Source organism: Pleurodeles waltl, chromosome 5, assembly GCF_031143425.1.
Source record: "Pleurodeles waltl isolate 20211129_DDA chromosome 5, aPleWal1.hap1.20221129, whole genome shotgun sequence".
NCBI lineage: Eukaryota > Metazoa > Chordata > Amphibia > Caudata > Salamandridae > Pleurodeles > Pleurodeles waltl.
In genome coordinates this window covers 1,342,292,907-1,342,311,110 of record NC_090444.1, presented here as the reverse complement: position 1 = coordinate 1,342,311,110, position 18,204 = coordinate 1,342,292,907, and the positions used below count along the sequence as shown (strand labels likewise).

Below are 18,204 nucleotides of genomic sequence, written 5' to 3'. Positions count from 1 at the left end.
AGCGTGTATTTATTTGACGCATGTGATATTTGCGTGAATATTTTGGATGCATGTCCTACGTGTGTCGTTTTTATTGATGCATTACATTTATGTGCCAAATTCAGTGAAAATCAGCATTGAGAAGAGTGCCAAGGTGGAATTCACGCTAAGGGCCCATGTGTCATATACTTTGCATTTGCGGATGTTTTATACACATTTGCGTCATTTTCTTTTTTTACTCAATTCCTGATTTTGTTCCACTGTCCATGGATGCATCCTGTATCAACATACAAATGAAATGGGCTGTGCTGCAGTGTGGCATATTGTGTATGGCCACATGTGGCAGTCCATGCTGAAATGTGATGAGGGTGTGATTGGTCTGTGAGTAAGTTGTTGATAAGTCTTGCAACAGGTTTGTCATGTAGCATGGCAGTTGATATTTTGAGTTGTATTGTGACTCATATGTGTTTGTGGTATGGCGTGAGTGTAAGGTCTTTTCAGCACTAGGTTGTCAGACATGACAATCTTGAATTTGGTTCAAGAACCTGAGATATACGATTTGGATTCCTAACTTATGGTCAGTATATATGTACCATGCGTTGTGTAATGCACCTTTGTATCAGTGTGCTATCACAAGAGGGGACATGACACATCCTCACAACACAATGGGGTCAGATGTGGTGGCAACATGGTACCACTACAGAGCCTGAACATCCCATCCATTTTGACATGTCATTGCAGATGATGTGCAACACTTAGGCCCTTTGAAATGGGTAAGTGACAATGCACTACACGTCTCCAACATTTGCATCACTGTCCTGCAAAATTTTGACTATGCAAGAATGGCCCATGTGTGACATGTTACGAGGCAACCCTTTGTTATCCCCTGCGCCAGTAGCTCCTATGCAGCCATGCACCTACACTACCAACCTTGCACCAGGGGACTTGGCTCGCTGCCCTGTGGAGGTGGATGTATCTGTGCAGGAAGGGACACCACTCTATACATATGCTGTTTTTATGGAAAATTGGGTCTTTCTGTGTGTGCAGCAGTATGCATTGGTGGCACATTCATATGAGTTCGAAGCACAGTCTACTTCCTTACTGCAAACGGTATCCCTGGGGTTATGTTTGATGTTTGCACTGACTCAGGTTTTAGGTAATACCTACATCTGAGTCAGCATCATGCTATGTATATTGTGGCAATAGACCTGCAGCAACACATATTGCACACCCCTTCCCCGCTACATACTGCATGGGAGGGTGGCCAATTTACAATGTGGCTTCAAGTCATTAAAAAATGGTCATCTGCCAAGTTGTACATACAGTGAAGGTGGATGTATCTGTGCAGGAAGGGACACCACTCTATACATATGCTGTTTTTATGGAAAATTGGGTCTTTCTGTGTGTGCAGCAGTATGCATTGGTGGCACATTCATATGAGTTCGAAGCACAGTCTACTTCCTTACTGCAAACGGTATCCCTGGGGTTATGTTTGATGTTTGCACTGCCTCAGGTTTTAGGTAATACCTACATCTGAGTCAGCATCATGCTATGTATATTGTGGCAATAGACCTGCAGCAACACATATTGCACACCCCTTCCCCGCTACATACTGCATGGGAGGGTGGCCAATTTACAATGTGGCTTCAAGTCATTAAAAAATGGTCATCTGCCAAGTTGTACATACAGTGAAGGCCATGACAATGGCACTGTGGGCTTTTACTTAGATCCCTTGGTGATCCAGAGTGGATGCTAATGTTTGTGGCAGCCATCAGGTGTCCAAGGGTGTGTATCCCATTGTTTCAGGATTATCAACATAACTACCAGTGTCTCTCCTATCTTCCAACACATGATTCAGCATTTATACCGTCAACACATGCACAGTGCAGGCTATGGGATGGAGATCAGCTACTTAGCAAATGTGTCCCCTGGCACAGTGTATTCTCCTACAAGGTCCCCCTATGGCATCCATGATCTGCACTGTCTGACAGTGACTCTGCCCCATGGTGGGCCATTTATTGTTTATGGTACAGACATGATGGTGTTGTGGGTGAGTAAGTGGTGCATGTGAGGTGGCACTACAGTAGATGTGGTGCCACCTATTACACATGTGGCACATGGTATGTGATGGGCATTGATCTTGTATTCCTATGTGTGTGAGCCAATGCGTCAGGCAGATGTCTATGCACACTACAGGTAAGTTAGGTATGTTTTGATGAAATGTAGTTGATATAAGCAGCAGTTGTCTGGCATTTGATGTTTGTTCTGGCAGTGACTTGCACAGATGATTTGAGGGATCTGTGCCTATATGAGACTTACCTAACATGAGCAATGGGTATGCCATTGACATGGCTGTACTATTCTTTGACTGGTGTACTGTGTGTGATGTGTACGTAGTAGGCAACCTGTGGCCACTTGTAGTAGTCTGTGTAGTTCTTCTGTTAGCAAAGGGTACATATCTACACCTGTCCTTCGTGTGGTGTGCCTGTCAAGTAGTGGGTGTGTTACGTACATGTGGGTGTATATGTTGTGCACTGAATGTGCTGTACTACAGCATGGAGCATATGTGTTGTTACCTGCACATCTGTGTAACGCTGGCCATGTGTTAATGTAGTGGTGTATGTCTTTTGTGTCATACAGGGTGGGTGTGTTGTGTGTATATTGCTAGGTTTGTTGACTTACTCACAAGTAAGCCATTTCCATATTGTCCATCCTGGAATTGTTCATTGATCCTTCTGTGTGGGAATATGAAGGAGTCCTGGACACTCCCAGGATACTTGGCCAAAATGTTTATGAATAGTCCCCGGTGGTCCACTATGCCCTGCACATTAATGGAAAGCATGTGCTTGTGATTCCGGTATCAGTGCTCGGTTGCTGCAGGTGGTACGAGCAGGACATGGGTGCGGTCAGTAGCACCGAGCACATGCAGGAAGCCATGGATTTGGAAGAACCCGTTTTGTCTCCTGCTGCTTTTGCTGGGTGTTTGGGAGGCTGATGTGGCGGGGTGTCAGGGAGATTACAGCGTCTAACACTTTTGGCAGGAACGCAGAGAATGACAACTGTGAGGCACCAGCAACTAGGCCAGCTGTTGTTTGGAATGAGCCACTTGCCAGCATGTGCAGGACAGCTAGCAGCTTTGTCAGAGGTGGTATGTTGTGTGGTGTCTGCAGGCTGGCAGTGATTTGAGGCTCAATGTGGTGCAGCAGGTGTAGTATGGCTTACCAGTTCAGTCTGTAGCTCCTTATGATGTCCTGGTCCCTGAGGCCAAGGACGGTTGTCCTAGCTCTGAAGACCCTCTCCTGCCTTCTGTGTTGCCTTTGTGGGCCGCGTTGTGGTGGTGGCGATTGCTGTAGTTGTTGCTGTCCTCTGCGTCGTCTTGCAAGCTGGATCTGTATCACCTCCATCTTCTCCTGTGGGTTGGTAATGTTACTTCTGTGTGTCTTCCTTAAGAAGTGATGAGTTTGCCTCCTTTTAACGTCTGCCCTGACCCAGGCGTTACATTTTGACGCAAATTGGAGTTAACGTCATTTTTTGGGCCCGCCTCCCACCCGTGCATCTTTTTTTGCCCGGTTGGATAAATATGGTGCTAGGGGTTAGAGTCATTTTTTGGACGGGAACGCCTACCTTGAATCTCATTGACACAAAGAGGTTTCACGCATCCAAAAAATGACTTTAACATCAATATTTTGACGCTAGACGGGTCTAGAGTCAAAATTTAAATATGGCGTAAAGTTTGCGCTGAATCAGCGGGGAAACAAATGACGCTAATTCAGCGCAAACAGAGTATAAATATGCCCCTAGATCTCAGCAAGATATACAGGGAGATTAGGATGAAAAATCCATATATATCTATATATATGGGATATGATGATGGATTCTGAGATTAGTTTGAGGATAGTGAAAGTTTGAGGGACAATATGAGGAAGGAGATCAGGGATCTTGTGGAGGGGGCAGCCGTTATTTAGCCCATCAAACATTAGATATCCAAAGAGCTCAGAAAGGCAGCCAATGGATGATTTGGTGGAATACATTGAAGTTTGGATTGGGAGGTGTAGGGAAGCACCCTTTTTGGCATGGTTAGCCCCCACCTTTTGCCTGGTATTCGACTGAAAGTGCACCGAGTTCCTTCTAACCAGGTACCTAGTTCCAGATCTAATTTCCCTGCAACTGCACAGTCGCTTTGCCCAATTGACAAAACCTTCAGCACCCTCTGTAAGTCCCTAGTAAATGGTACACCGCCAGTACCTATGTCTTGGGGTACTAAATAGGGACCCTATGGGCTGCAGCACAAACAATGCTACCCTAGGGGACTCCTCACCAAGCACATGGCAGGCTGCCATTGCAGGCTGCGTGTCTTGGTGTAGATAAAAGTGAATACATGACATACAGCTTGTGTGCCAGGTCCCCTAACACTGCATGTAATATATGTAAGTCACCCTTCTAGCAGGCCTTACAGCCCTAAGGCTGGGTGCATTATAATACATGTGAGGGCATACCTTCACAAGCAGATATACCCCTGCTGTGTCTTTATCGATTCTCAGACAAAGTAAGTGACCAGGGAAGCCATTTAAAAAAGATGTGCTAGACACTGATCACTACAAGTTACCCAGCTACATGATGGCTTCACTAGAGATAGGGATGTTTTGTATCAAATATCTTACATTGGCAAACCCACACTGATACCAGTGTTGGATTCGCTAATACATGCACCCAGAGGGCACCTTAGAGGTGCCCCCTGAAAACCAACCAACTGCCAGTGTGTTAACTGACTGATTCTAACCAGTTAATCTACCCGAGCCACGTTCCTGACCCCTTAAGATGAAAGCCAGTGCTCTCGGGGTACAGAGACAAAAACCTGCACTGGGTGGGGGTGATGACACCTTCTCCAGGTAGGATGGACATTCCAGGGCGGGAAGCTTCAACGGCCTAGCTGCAACCTAGGTCTCTCCAAATGGCAGAGATGACCAACCCCCCGTCCTGACCCCACTTTTGGTAGCAAAACAGGTGGGAAAATTAGTCTGATTAGGAGGCGTGCCCACTTCATGCCAGTCTCACCTCTTCATGCCAGACCCACAGCCTTTGCATCCAGGCCCCCTGCCCGCAGCGTCGGAAATGGGAAAACCCCACCACCTAAAGCAACCACTGCACCCGTTGCCATCGGCCCAAGTTAAAGTGGACACCGGTGTCAACAACATCCCTCAGCTATCCTGAGCTCATATCGCCTGTGGTTTCACTCCTTCTGGACTCCACGACGACGCCTGAAGCCTCAGACCATAGGAACCGCCAACCGCGAGTGCTCCTAGACAAGGCAACCCGATGTCGAAGGACACCCCTGCATCCATTGCCTTGGGCCCTGGTGAAGAGGACCAAAGGTGCACCTACGTCCCTGAGCACCCCATGTTTGCAACTTACCTGTCGCTTCTCCCCAACAGGCCCCCCAGCAAGAGCCTGCAGCCTAAATCCACAGGAACCATTCCCCATCGAAATACATTGGGCACCCGATGTCATATTACACCTCTGCACTCGGCCGCCACAGTGCTACTCGGAGTGACCTGTTGGTGTGGTCCTGACCCTTGCCCAGTACTCACCTTAAGTCTACAATATTGGTCCCATGAGTCTCAAAGTGCTTGTTTGCTGAATGTTTTTTCCTTCCATAGGCTAAATTGAAGAACTCTGAAACTGCATTGTGTCGATTTTTGCAAGTGAAAAGTATTTATGCTTAGAAACGTACTTACCTTATAATTACGTTCTTGGGTTTAAATATATATATAAAAAGAAGTTTTATTTTTCTAAATTGGTCTCAGATTTATTCTCTGAGTGAGTGTCTCATTTATTGCCTCTGTAGGTACAACAAATGCTTACTATTTCCCTCTGATAAGCCTAACTGCTTGCCCACACTACCACTAAATAGAGCATTAGTCCTATCTACTTTTCCCTCTGTAAACCAACTAGGGATCTACTGGACTCTCTGCATGGTGTACTTCTTCTTAGTACACCATATAGAGAGCCAACTTCCTAGAGGAGACCACTGGAGAAGGAAGAAAGAAAGAAATATTACGTGAGCAGAATGTTCTTGCCCAGTGATTGATGATAAGGAGACTTAGAGCCTCATTTGTGAGGCCTGTGGTGAAGAGCGGCCTTGCTGTGCCACCCTGCGTCACTGGGAAAAGGCAGACATGAGCAGTATCTACAAGATAGTGTGCATTTCCGTCCTCTCCCCCTGTGCTGGTGTACAAATTGCTGCCTAGAGCCAACGCAGACATCTTTGTACTATAGTGCAAGGATGCCTGTGTTGTGGGGATGATTGATTTTGTTCAGGAAGGGACACCTTCCGGCACAAAAACAATCATAAGAGGTGTTTTCCTCTTTCTATGTATGCTACAGCATGCAGCACACATAGAAAGAGGGAAAATGGGGAAAAATAAAGATGCTGCTCCCTGTTTGTAGGAAGTTGGTTCTGTATATACTATCTCAAAGTGAGAGATAGTGTGCACAGAGTCCAAGGGTTCCCCTTAGAGGTTGATAGTGGCAAAATTAGATAATACTAATGCTCTATTTTGTGGTAGTGTGGTCGAGCAGTAGGCTTATCAGAGGGTAGTGTTAAGCATTTGTTGTGCACACAGAGGCAATAAATGAGAACACACACTCAAAGACTTAATTCCAGGCCAATAGGTTTTTATATAGAAAAATATTATTTTCCTAATTTATTTTAGAACCACAAGATTTAGAATTTATGTAAGTACATAAATTGTAAGGTACTTTAGACAGGTAAGTATAGAACTTTAATTTAAAACAGTAGTACACACAGTTTTGGTTAAAATGGCAATAAGCTATTTTAAAAGTGGACACTACAAAAATCAACAGTTCCTGGGGGAGTTAGTTTCTCAGGTAAGTAAAGCACTTACAAGTTCAGTCTCCTGGGCATAGGCAGGCCACCGTTGGGGGTTCAAGGCAACCCCAAACCCTCAGCACCAGCAACACAGGGCCGGTCAGGTGCAGAGGTCAAAGGAGGGTGCAAACAACATAGGCACCTATGGAGAACAGGGGTGCTCTGGGTCCAGTCTGCTAACCGGTAAGTATCTGCGTCCTCGGGGAGCAGACCAGGGGGATTTTGTAGAGCCCTGGGGGGGGGGGGACACACAAGCACACAATACACACTCTCAGCAGCCCAGGGGCGGCTGGGTGGAGTGTGCAAAGTAGGTGTTGGGTTTGTCGTTGAAAGTGATGGAGGAACACAGTGGTCACTCTGGCGATGCAGGCAGGGCACAGGGGGGCTTCTCGGGCCAGCCACCAACTGGGCTAGGTTGAGGGCCGCCTGCTGGTCACTCCTGGTAGGTGGCTCCTCTCTGTCCTGAGGACTGCGGGTGCAGTGCTTGGTCCAGGCGTCAGATTCCTTTGTTACCAGGCAGTCGCTGTCAGGGGAGCCTCTGGATCCTCTATGCAGGCATCGCTGTGGGGGTGCAGGGAGGTCGACTCAGGGTGTCCACGTCCTTGGAGTCACCTGGGACTCCTCTCTGCAGTGCTGGTTTGTCCTGAACTCGAGCCGCGGACATCAGGTGCAGAGTGTGAAGAGTCACGCTTCTGGTGGGAAGTTGGAGCCTCTTTAAAGTTGCTTTCTTTGCTTGCTTTCTTTGCTGTTATTCTTTGCTGTTGTTGGACAGAGCCGCTGTCCTCTGGAGGTTTTTGGTCCTTTAGGTGCAGGTCCGTCCTCTGAGTCCTCAGAGGTCACCAGTCCCACTGGATGCATCGCTGTGCAGGTTCTTTGAGTCGGAAGACAGGCCGGTAGGGCTGGGGCCAAGTCAATTGTTGTCTCTGTCGTCTCTGCGGGGTTTTTAGGTCAGCAGTCCTACTTTCTTCAGGTTGCAGAAATCTGGTTTCCTGGGTTCAGGGTTGCCCCTTATTACTCAATTTAGGGGGGGTGTTTAGGTCTGGGGGCAGTAGCCAATGGCCTCCTTCCTGTGGGGAGGGGGGGGGCGAACATCCCTAATCCTATTGGGGGGAATCCTCAAAAACATGATGGAGGATTTCATAAGGCAGGGGTCACCTCAGCTTAGGACACCTTAGGGGCGGTCCTGACTGGAGGGTGACTCCTCCTTGTTTTTCTCATAATCTCCTCCGGGCTTGCCACCAAAAGTGGGGGCTGTGTCTGGGGGCGGGAATCTCCACTAGCTCGAGTACCCAGGGGCATTATAACACGAAGATTGAGCCTTTGAGGCTCACTGCTAGGTGTAATAGTTCCTGCAGGGGGAGGTGTGCAGCACCTCCACCCAGTGCAGGCTTTGTTTCTGGCCCCAGACAGCACAAAGGCTCTCACCCCATGCGGTCAGAAACTCGCCTCAGTGGCAGCTGGCACAGACCAGTCAGTCCTGCACTGATGAACTGGGTAAAATACAGGGGGCATCTTAGATGCCCTCTGTGTGTTTTTTTTTAATAAATCCAGCACTGGCATCAGTGTTTAGTTTTTTAGTTTGGAAGATTTCAGGAAATCAGAAAGATTCATAGAACTTTCTGGAGAGGCTTAAGACCTACTCAATTAATTTTGGGATCCAGGAACAAGATAAGGGTATAGGTGTGAATGGAAATGTTGGCTTTGTTGGTGCTTGATGAGGGTTTTGGATCCCATGGAGGTGACTGAGGTTATTATTGCAAAATTTCTAGCTGAAATGTTTAGAAAAGGCCTGTTATAGAACAGAACATCGTTACAGATCTGTAATTGCGACTGGACATTCCCTTTTGTAATGCTCTTGAATGCTCAATTACTTGAGTATACTTCTGAATGACAATCGAAGACAGCTTAAAAAGTGGAGTATCTCTTTAAGGCTTTTGATCTTGCCACTGTACTATTCTCTCACACTTGCCCAACAAATCTTCAGTGGCAATTTCTTTATCAGGGCGCGGGAGCATCACCCCCGTTTGTTTGCCACATTAAAAAATTTAATAAAACTGTTGATTCATTCCATTGTTTTTTTTGGTCGCTGTGTGCGGCATTGCGGCATTCCCGGGCAAAGAAGTTACATGGGGGTGGGGGGGGAGAGCCTTCACTTGCTTTGAGCCAAGGACGAAGCCTGCTTATTTATTAGCAGCTGCCAGGCCTCCTTGAGATGAAGTGCGCATGTCGGTTTGGACAGGTGCCTTGCTCCGACCAGCCAGACATGTGCACTTGATCCCTCTCCAGGGTCTGCAATGTAGGAGCCTAGCGGATTGCTACCACAGCCCCCAAGGCTCCAAATGAGTGTTGGCAGCCCCTGATTCAGCCAATCCTGGCACTGCTGGAGTTGCAGGGGTGAGACCAGCCCAGGCCTGATGGAGGTGAGCTGATGAGGTCTCACTGATAACTACTAACTTGCGGCACAAACGAGGCACAACTGGAGCCTCATGTGCAGTGTGTTAGGTGTTGAACACGCCGGGACCCGACGGTGAGTGTATTTAAACTTTAGTCCCTGGTCTTTGAGCTTTGAAAAGTAGATTTCTTGTTCTTGGGTATTTTTGAGGAGGCTTCCTGTTTGACGTATTAGAAAGCAGCTTTCTTTAGTCTGCCTTATCATGCTACTATGGACCTACACAGGTTACTGTCCCTTAACCCCGCCTATATCTAATAAACAAGAACAAATCATTAAGTCATCAAATGCATGTGATGTCTACAAAATGCAGGCGCATATGCGTTAACTATGGCTCTAGATTCTTAGGGGAAACATACAGACTCAATGGTCTCAGTAGTAGTGTACTGTAGTGTCTAGAAGCCAGGCTCTCTAGAGGTAGCTGTGGATGAGCAGCCAAGGCTTCTCTAGGAGACATGCAAAGCTCATGCAATACAACTGTAGTCACACAGCACTTACATAAAATAAAACACTCAGGGGCATATTTACAGTTTTTGGTGCAAAACTGCACTAACGCAGTTTGGCACCAAAAAGTTTAGCACCAGCATGCCCCATTCCAGAGCACCAACCGGGAACCATATTTATGGAACAGTGCAAGCCGGTGCAAAGGGTGGGCTGGCGTAAAAAGTAAATGACTTTAGCCGGGTGGGGCTGGCGGTCTGGGAGAAGGGGGTTTTGCACCAAAAAATGACAAAAAATGACGTTAGGCTGGTTAGAGTAAAAAAAGATGACTCTAATCATTTTCTGACACAAAACCATCCATACAACATGTCTCCGCTCACCACCCCAATGGCCAGCGCAGGGGACCAGTGTCCCCTGGGCATGGCCATTGCACCCTCTGCCAAGCGGGGGCCCCAAGTTGGGCCACAATGGCACTTTAATTTAAAATATATATACATTTACCTATACTTACCCTACTTACCTGGGATGGGGTCCTCCATCCTCTGGTGTCCCTCTGGTGTGGGTGTTCCTGAGGCTTGGGGTGGGCACCTGTGGACCCATTCCATGGTGTTAGACCAAGGAAATGGGTCCACAGGTCCCCTAACGCCTGGTCTGACCCCAGCGTTAAATAATGGCGCTAAGCAAGCTTAATGCCATTATTTGGGTCCGCTTCCCACCTGTCCGTCATTTTAGCACGAGGGATAAATATGGCGCTCTAGGGATAGTGTCAATGTTTTGGATGGGAACGCCTACCTTGCAACTCATTGAAACAAGGTTGGTTCACGCATCCAAAAAAATGGTACAAACTCTAATACTTTGACACTATCACATCAAAAAAATGATGCAAATTCGGCGCAGAGTATAAATATGCCTTTATGTGTTTTAGGCCTCTACCAGTGCACTGGCAGTAGTTTAGCTGCCGCAGTCCACTGTAGGCACCCTTTTATCAAGGTAGGGAAATGTGGGATTTACAGGTATGATTGTTGGTGTGCTGTGAGGTGTCCATGCCTACACATGATCTATAAATGATGGCGATGTCCGATTTCAATGTGTGCTACACTGTGCACCACACATGGGAATGCTTAACACTATAAGAATATCAGGTATTTTTGATGATATGTAAATGGTGATGCCACCACTAGGGTGGCATTGTTGGAGCTGCCTCAGGTTTCACCAGCATGGCAAATGTTGGGCTGTGCCAATATGTGAGTTGCTCGACAGTGGAATGGCCAATTTAATACACATAGCTGAGCTATTCTATGGTAAGTGTTATGTGTGAAGGATCCATATTTTGTAATAACCATGTGGACACATGTAGTGGCTTGACTTCAGCTTTTGAATGCAGAGGGGACATTGCTCCACCAGTACATCATTACAAGTGTCAGCCTGGTGGTGCAAAGAACTTGCACATGTGGCCGAATGTGAGGGTGATGTGCAGTGAATGCGGTGTAGTGAAGCATGTGGCATATGTGCTGGTAGTCCAAACATCTGTGCTTCCCTGTCCATGTGTGTGTAGTGTGGTGTATGTATTGTTTGTACCACATGTTTAGGGTGTTGTCTGTATTATTAAGAGTATCCTGTACTACCTAGGAGTAGGACATTGCCATATTGTCCATCCTGGAAGCGTTGATTTATTGTTCCGTGTCTGAAGATAAAGGCATCATGCACGCTGCCTGGATATTTAGCAAGAATATTGTTCAATATTCCACGATGGTTCACAATTGGCTGCACATTAATTGAGTGTGCTGCAGTGGACTGAAATTATCCAGAGGCCAGCTTATGGAGGACAGCTAGGATTTTGGTCATGGGTGGTATGGGTGAAGGACTTTCCACTTTTGCTGTGATGTCAGGAGCAATGTGGTGGAGCAACCGTACAATGGACTTTCACTTGAGACGGTACAGTCTAATGACCTCTTCGTCCCTGAGGCAAAAGATGGATGCATGTGTATGGAATATTCTCTCCATCCTTCTGCAACGCCTTTGTGGCTGCAATGGTGGTGGTTGAGTTTGTTGTGGTGGTGCCGGTGGCACATGAAGTTGTCGCTGTTGTCTTCTCCGGGTGCCAAGCTGTAGCAGTAATAGGTCTATATTGTCCAGTTGTTTGCCAGGGCTCCTTCTGTGTGTTTGTTTTCCTTATGTACTTGTGGCAGGGCTTCATTTTAACGCCTGAGCTCACTAGACGTTAACGTCATTTTTTCGGCCCAATCCTAGGCCTGCGTCATTATACCGTTGGCTTGTAGATTTGGTGCTAGTGTCATTTTTTAGGAGGGTACGTCTACCTTGTATATCATTGTTGTTAAACAATGCAAGGTGAGGAGGCGCTCCTAAAAAATGACACTAACTAAAAGTGTCGCTGGACAGCTCTAGTGACACTATCTAAATATGACGCTGGGTTGCCTCTGCTTTTGCATAAAAAAAAGTGTTGCAAAGGCGGCGCTAACTTTTATTAAATTTGGACCTGGGTTTCTGCAGTCTTCACTGCTGATGTGACGCTGACGTGTCCGACTCTTTTTAGTCATCAGGAATTTGAGTTCTAGGGTTTGGGGTGCCACCTAAATACTGAATTTATGGGTGTTTTCAGGGGTGCCAGGTGGTAGCCAATGGGCTACTCACCTTTAGGGTGACTACACCCTGATGACCACTTCCACTGGGAAGGGGAGATAGCCCTAACCATATTGGCCTAATTCCTTCCAAACAAGATGGAGGAATGTAAAAAGTCGTGTCCACTTCAGCTCGTCCATCTTAGGGGTGGAACTGGCATTAAGTGGGCACTTCTCCTCATTTAACTAATTTTCCCACCAGTCCTGCCACCAAAATTGGGTTTAGGAACTTGGGGTCGGCCTTCTCTCCCATTTGGAGAAGTATGGGTCGCATTTCAAAGGCGGCAAGGCCTTTGAAGCTCCCCGCCCTGGAATATCCATCCTGCCTTGACGAGGAGTTATCACCTCAACATTTTGTCCTAAGCCCTCAAGAGCACTGGCTCTCACTTCAGGGGGCCAGGACACTGTCTAAGGTGGCTGCACTGGTTTGCACCAGTCAGTGGCCAAGCTAGGGGCTGGTACGCTTTCAGTGGCCAAATCTAAGGTGCCCTCTATGTGTATGTATTAATAAATCCATCACTGGATTCAGTGAGGATTTATTAATACATTAATACGAGATGTTTGCTACCAAATATCCCTATCTTCAGTGAAGCCATCAATCATGTAACTGGGGGACTCGTAATGACCAGTGTCCAGCACATGTACTTAAAATGTCTTCAATGGTTGCTTGCTATGTCTGAGAATTGACAAAGACAAACCTGGGCATAGCTGCTCGTGAAGCTGTGCCCACACATTTAATATAATGTACCCTGCCTTAGGGCCGTAAGGCCTGCAAGAGGGATGACTTACATATATTTCATGCAGTGTTAGGGGACATGGAACACAGGCTGTGGGCCATGTCATGTTTTCATTTTATCTCTGCACCAAGACACACAGGGCCTGATTTACAAGGCGCTACCGCCAACTAAGCATCACTCTTTGCGACGGTCCAGTGGCACTAACTACTGCTCCATATTTACAAGGACGTGTAACGTCACTTTTTGTGGTGTTACGCCTCCTTGTAAATATAGGCCCCTCTGACGCGGTTTTCTGCATCAAAGGGGCGTGCAATGGGTGTTGCAATGGGCGTTCCATCGCAACACCCATTGCTTTTGACGCTGCCCCAGTTTTACGAGAAATCATAAATCTGTGGCAGCACCAAAAACGAATGACACCACTATGGTGTCCCTAGCATGGCAAAACCAGGAGAAATATTTAAATTCCTCCTTGTTTTTTTGCTTTTCCTATGTGTGCTGCGTTCTGCAGCACACATAGAAGAAGCAAAATGCCATGGATGATTGTTTATGGGCAGGAAGGTGTCCATTCCTGCCCATAAACAAGCATTCAAAAATGATGCTTTGGTACTTCTATGTGTGCTGCATTATGCAGCACACATAAAAGTACCACATCGCCATTGTAGATTGTTTATGTGCAGAACGGGATACCTTCCTGCACATAAACAATCACTCCCCTCAACTCGACACTGTTGCACTATGGTGTAAGGATGCCTGTATTGGCGCAGGAAACTTAATTTAGAACTGGCGCTAGGCAAAAGGCAGAGCTGTGCCATATTCTTGTGAATCGGCGAAGCCCTGCGTTTAAAAAATGGTGCACCATGGCGCTGATGATTTTGGTGGAGCACCACACTGTACCAGTTTCTTGTAAATCTGGCCACTGTCTGCAATTGCAGCACTGTGTGCAGTTGGTGAGAGGGCCCTTGAGGGTGGCACAGTCTGTGCTGCAGCCCTCAGGGGCGTTCCTTAGTGCCCCATGGCCTACATACCACGTGTACCTTTTACTAGTGACTTACAGGGGCAACTAAAGGGTTTGCCAATTGTAAAAACGACTGTGTAGATTTTGGAGAAAGAGATCTATCACTGGGGACCTATTTAGCACATACTCAGTGCACTTTCTGTTGAAACTGAACCAGAAACCAGGCAGGAAGTGGGGGGTAACCATGTGAAAAGAGGCACTTTCCTACATGTAGCATTTTGGAGCAATCTCAGGTTTACTCACCTTAATAAATATGGGACTGGGTCAAAATCCATGAGTGGATGCATGGGAATGCCCACGCACCACCCTTGGAACACATCCCTGATGCAAAGTAATGCAAGGCAGTGCTATGAACTGTGTTGCATTACTTTCTATTTACTAAACCACGCAAAGTAGCTTTGCATGGTTTAGTAAATCTCTAAAATGATATTGTGGCAGGGCTCTGCCACAGAAGTGATAACAGCCCTGATGCAAAATCTTAGTAAATCTGACTTAAAATGAGTTTTTATCATTAGGATTTGGGAAGAGTGAGTTTCAAATCAAGCAAAAGCTTTAAATGTTACGACTGACGCGGCCATACTTGCCTTCCAGAACCACTGGCAAGCAAATAATTACATTTAATTTTCTATGTAGCCTAATCCCCCTCTGACCCTGAGGAAGGGCACGAACAGTTCAAAGACCAAGACACTGCAACCTAGAACCCTAATCCCACGCCCAGGCTACTGATGTGTAAAAACAACAGAAAAACATATTCTGTATAAATGTATAGGTCTGGATTATCTATCATCTCTTGAATGAACTCAATTTCCACTTCTCCACAAATAGTGGTCAGGCGCAAACCATTTATTAAAACAAACATTTGCAAAACCAGTAGGTCTCACCTTTGGGGCATACTGGCTTAAATGTACGGCATCCCAAAGCTGTGCAGCATGGCTAAAGTGGAAACAAAAAATGTTTTATTTGTTTCTTCTTTAGTCATGCTGCACAGCATCGGTGACGTTGTACAGAATTGCTAAAACCATTAGTAAAGCCAATAGATTCCAAAAATACTCACGAGAGAGAGTGTTCTTTTTCATTTACAGCATATGCATCTCAGATTGGTAGAAATATAAAGTTAGGTGCCTTTAATTAAAAAAAATAAAAATAAAAAATAAAACAGAAGAGGCAACTACTGTGAATACATATATAAATAAATCATGTAAAATTGTTAGTGTGATTATTGCAGCATATTGGTTTAGAAATGGGTACTTTTTCTCCTAGTCTGTTGCAAAACAGGCAGAGTGTATGCATCCTTCATATCCTCCAGTGTAGGTTAGCACAAGACAGTGGTGTACACAAAATGACAGTGCCCATATGCAAAATATTTTAAAAGGCACTACATTTACTTTGCACACAAAGGGTAAATGTACTATTCTTCACACAATGCAGCAAGGCAACTTGCTGCCTTGCGTGAAAGGCAGAAATGCTCCATATTTACACAGACAGGAAGCATTTCTGCTCTCTCCTTGTGCTGCCGCACTGTGTGCTTCATAGCCCCAACGCCGGCACCCTTGCACTATTGTAAATGGGTGCCTGCGCTACAGGCATCATTATTTCTGTGCAGGAAGGGCTACCTTCTTGCACAAAGCGTGAGCTGCTGTGGAATATGCTTTATAGTCAAGGAATTAAAGTGCAATGATGAGGCATTCTGAAGCACACACAGAAGTAACAAATTGCTATTATTGTTTTTTTATATGCAGGAAGGGACACCTTCCTGCACATTAAGAATCATTCCCTACAACTCGAGCACCTTTGACATAGTACAAGGGTGCCCTGTTGGCGCTAGGCAGCTAATTTTAGCACCAGTGCTGGGGAAAACACAGGAGTGCGCTGTATTGTACTAAAAATGGTGCATCCCTGCATTTCTGAAGTGATGCGGTGCTGCAAAATTTGTCGCAGTGCCACGGTGCACCATTTCTTTGTAGAAGAGACCTTTAATCTCCCTTGTGCCTACCAAAATGAATGTGTCCAAGTGTAACATAACTGGTGCTCATGTAAAGCACAACAATACCCTCAGGTCGAGTTTGCTCTATATAAAACTGCAAAATAAAAGAAAACCTGTGTTGTTGGCGCACTGATGAAGTTGTGCTAGTTCTAAGCCCACCTTCAGTAATGAGACACTTTTTGGCAGGATGCATTGCAGTATCCTTCCCTCGGGTGTGTCAGTATTTCTGAAGCATCCCTGGGAGCCGACACCATGGTGCGCCGTATTGTAAATAAGGCGCATCCATAGCACTGTAACCTGTATTCATGCAACGCAAGTGACTTTGACGTATCGCTAGCGCAGCACTAACGCTTTTAAATGAGGCACAGGATTTGTGGAGCCTGGCTGTTGGATTAAGTGTACTGGACTCAAACATTTCCGAAATAGATAAGAGTGAGATGAAAAACAATCTGTGTTAACTTTCATTAAAATGCAGGTGGTTATGGAAAGAAGACCCCTCAAAAAGAATAATTTCCTGCTTTAAATATCAGAGGTCTCCTATCTGAATCAAGGCTGATGGCATCTATTTGACTGGATAGAAATGGTGCCAAACCACAGGTGACTTTCATGTGGTCAGCATACAAACATCATGCCTCCTCCAAACTCTCTTGTCCAGGACTTGATTGTTATGGCTCTATTTTCACAACTACATATAATCGCAGTGGTCCTCTCAGTTTTTCTGAAACTTCAATACACAATTGGCTGTTAGCGATGTCACTTTCTGTCACAATTAAAAAAAACACAAACCAGGACTATGCACAAGCACGTACAAACTGCAACATAATACGAGTAGAGGGAGACTGAATTTCTGCAGGACCAATAAGCTGTCACTCTTCTGAGTAGATTTATGTCTTCTCCACAACACTCTCCAATTTGCAGATCACAGGCTTGAATACTGGAAGACTGCTCAATTGAGCGTACTCATTAGTTGCAGCGATCCACGTCTATACTGACACAAGATCCTATCATATTAAAACAGATCAGTGGTTCATGCAGCCACTGTTAAGGGTATATAACATGTGTGGCGGTAAGATTGAATTTCGGCAGGGCAAACCAGCTGTTAGTCTTCTGAGGGCAATAAACCTAGTGCACCCGAGTTTATAATGCATCTATTTTTAAGAATCAATAATATTGGTTTGTTGAGTTCTATGTGCATGCTTCTTTCTTACAATAAGTATGCAATTATAATTATAGTACATTAGTTGGTGTGTATTGAGCATTCGGGGACTATGCCATTTTACTAGCCTTCAGAGAAAAAAAATGATCACTTTCGTATATACATTTCGTTAATAAGCAATCAGTACGAATAGTTTTCCTTTTTGACACCTTCAAGGCAAATAAATACGAACCATCTTTAAATCTGATTATGGGTGTAGTACCACAAGACGTCCCTTTGAAGCTCAGGTGGTACTTCATCTATTTGGTCAACGAAGAATTAAGAGGATCTGGGGAGGGTGGAATTCGTTAATTGTATTTACTTTTCTGTTGTTAGGTCTGTGTTCTTCCCATTGGACACTGACTTGGCACAGTCTCAGCCTCCGTAGATCATGGGTGTTCCTTTGATGCTGCAGTTGGCTCCATCTCTGATGCACCTTAAAATGCACGTTTTGCTCTGCCTCATTGCTTATGTCCTCTCCTCAACGTTGTCATGACTCGCCTATAGCTTTTCTTGAATGTCAGATACTAGTAATGACGCGCATCACAGCTGCAAACGTGTAAAGCACGCCTCCTGGAATACCGACCTACGAGCGGCTGTCAAACACTTCCGGGAATGTAGAACATATGTTTCCAGGGTATGAGAGATACAGTTCCGGGGTGGTTTGGACGGTTTTTTGACAGGCGGTAGCCCGCAATTCCATCTGCGATTGGTGAGCCTGGACACACCGGATGCCCAAATGCGCTGTAGACAAATGGATGCAATACCAGTGGCTGTTACTAGATGTCCCTGTGGAGCTCCGCAGAGACACCTAGGTACGGACGGCGGAACCGCTTTGTCACCCTGCCTCATTGAAACGATCGTACAGGTTTTCCT

At 45.9% G+C, this 18,204-nt stretch overlaps 1 long non-coding RNA gene across 1 annotated transcript in view; it reads right to left on the bottom strand.

Annotated features, from left to right (window-relative positions):
• Positions 1-17,906, bottom strand: part of LOC138296460 (uncharacterized) — a 141,843-nt gene extending 123,937 nt beyond the window's left edge. The window contains exon 1 of the long non-coding RNA XR_011203835.1: positions 17,522-17,906. This is a non-coding gene — a long non-coding RNA (uncharacterized lncRNA). The remainder of the gene's footprint in view (positions 1-17,521) is intronic.
• Between the last annotated feature and the right edge of the window lie 298 nt (positions 17,907-18,204).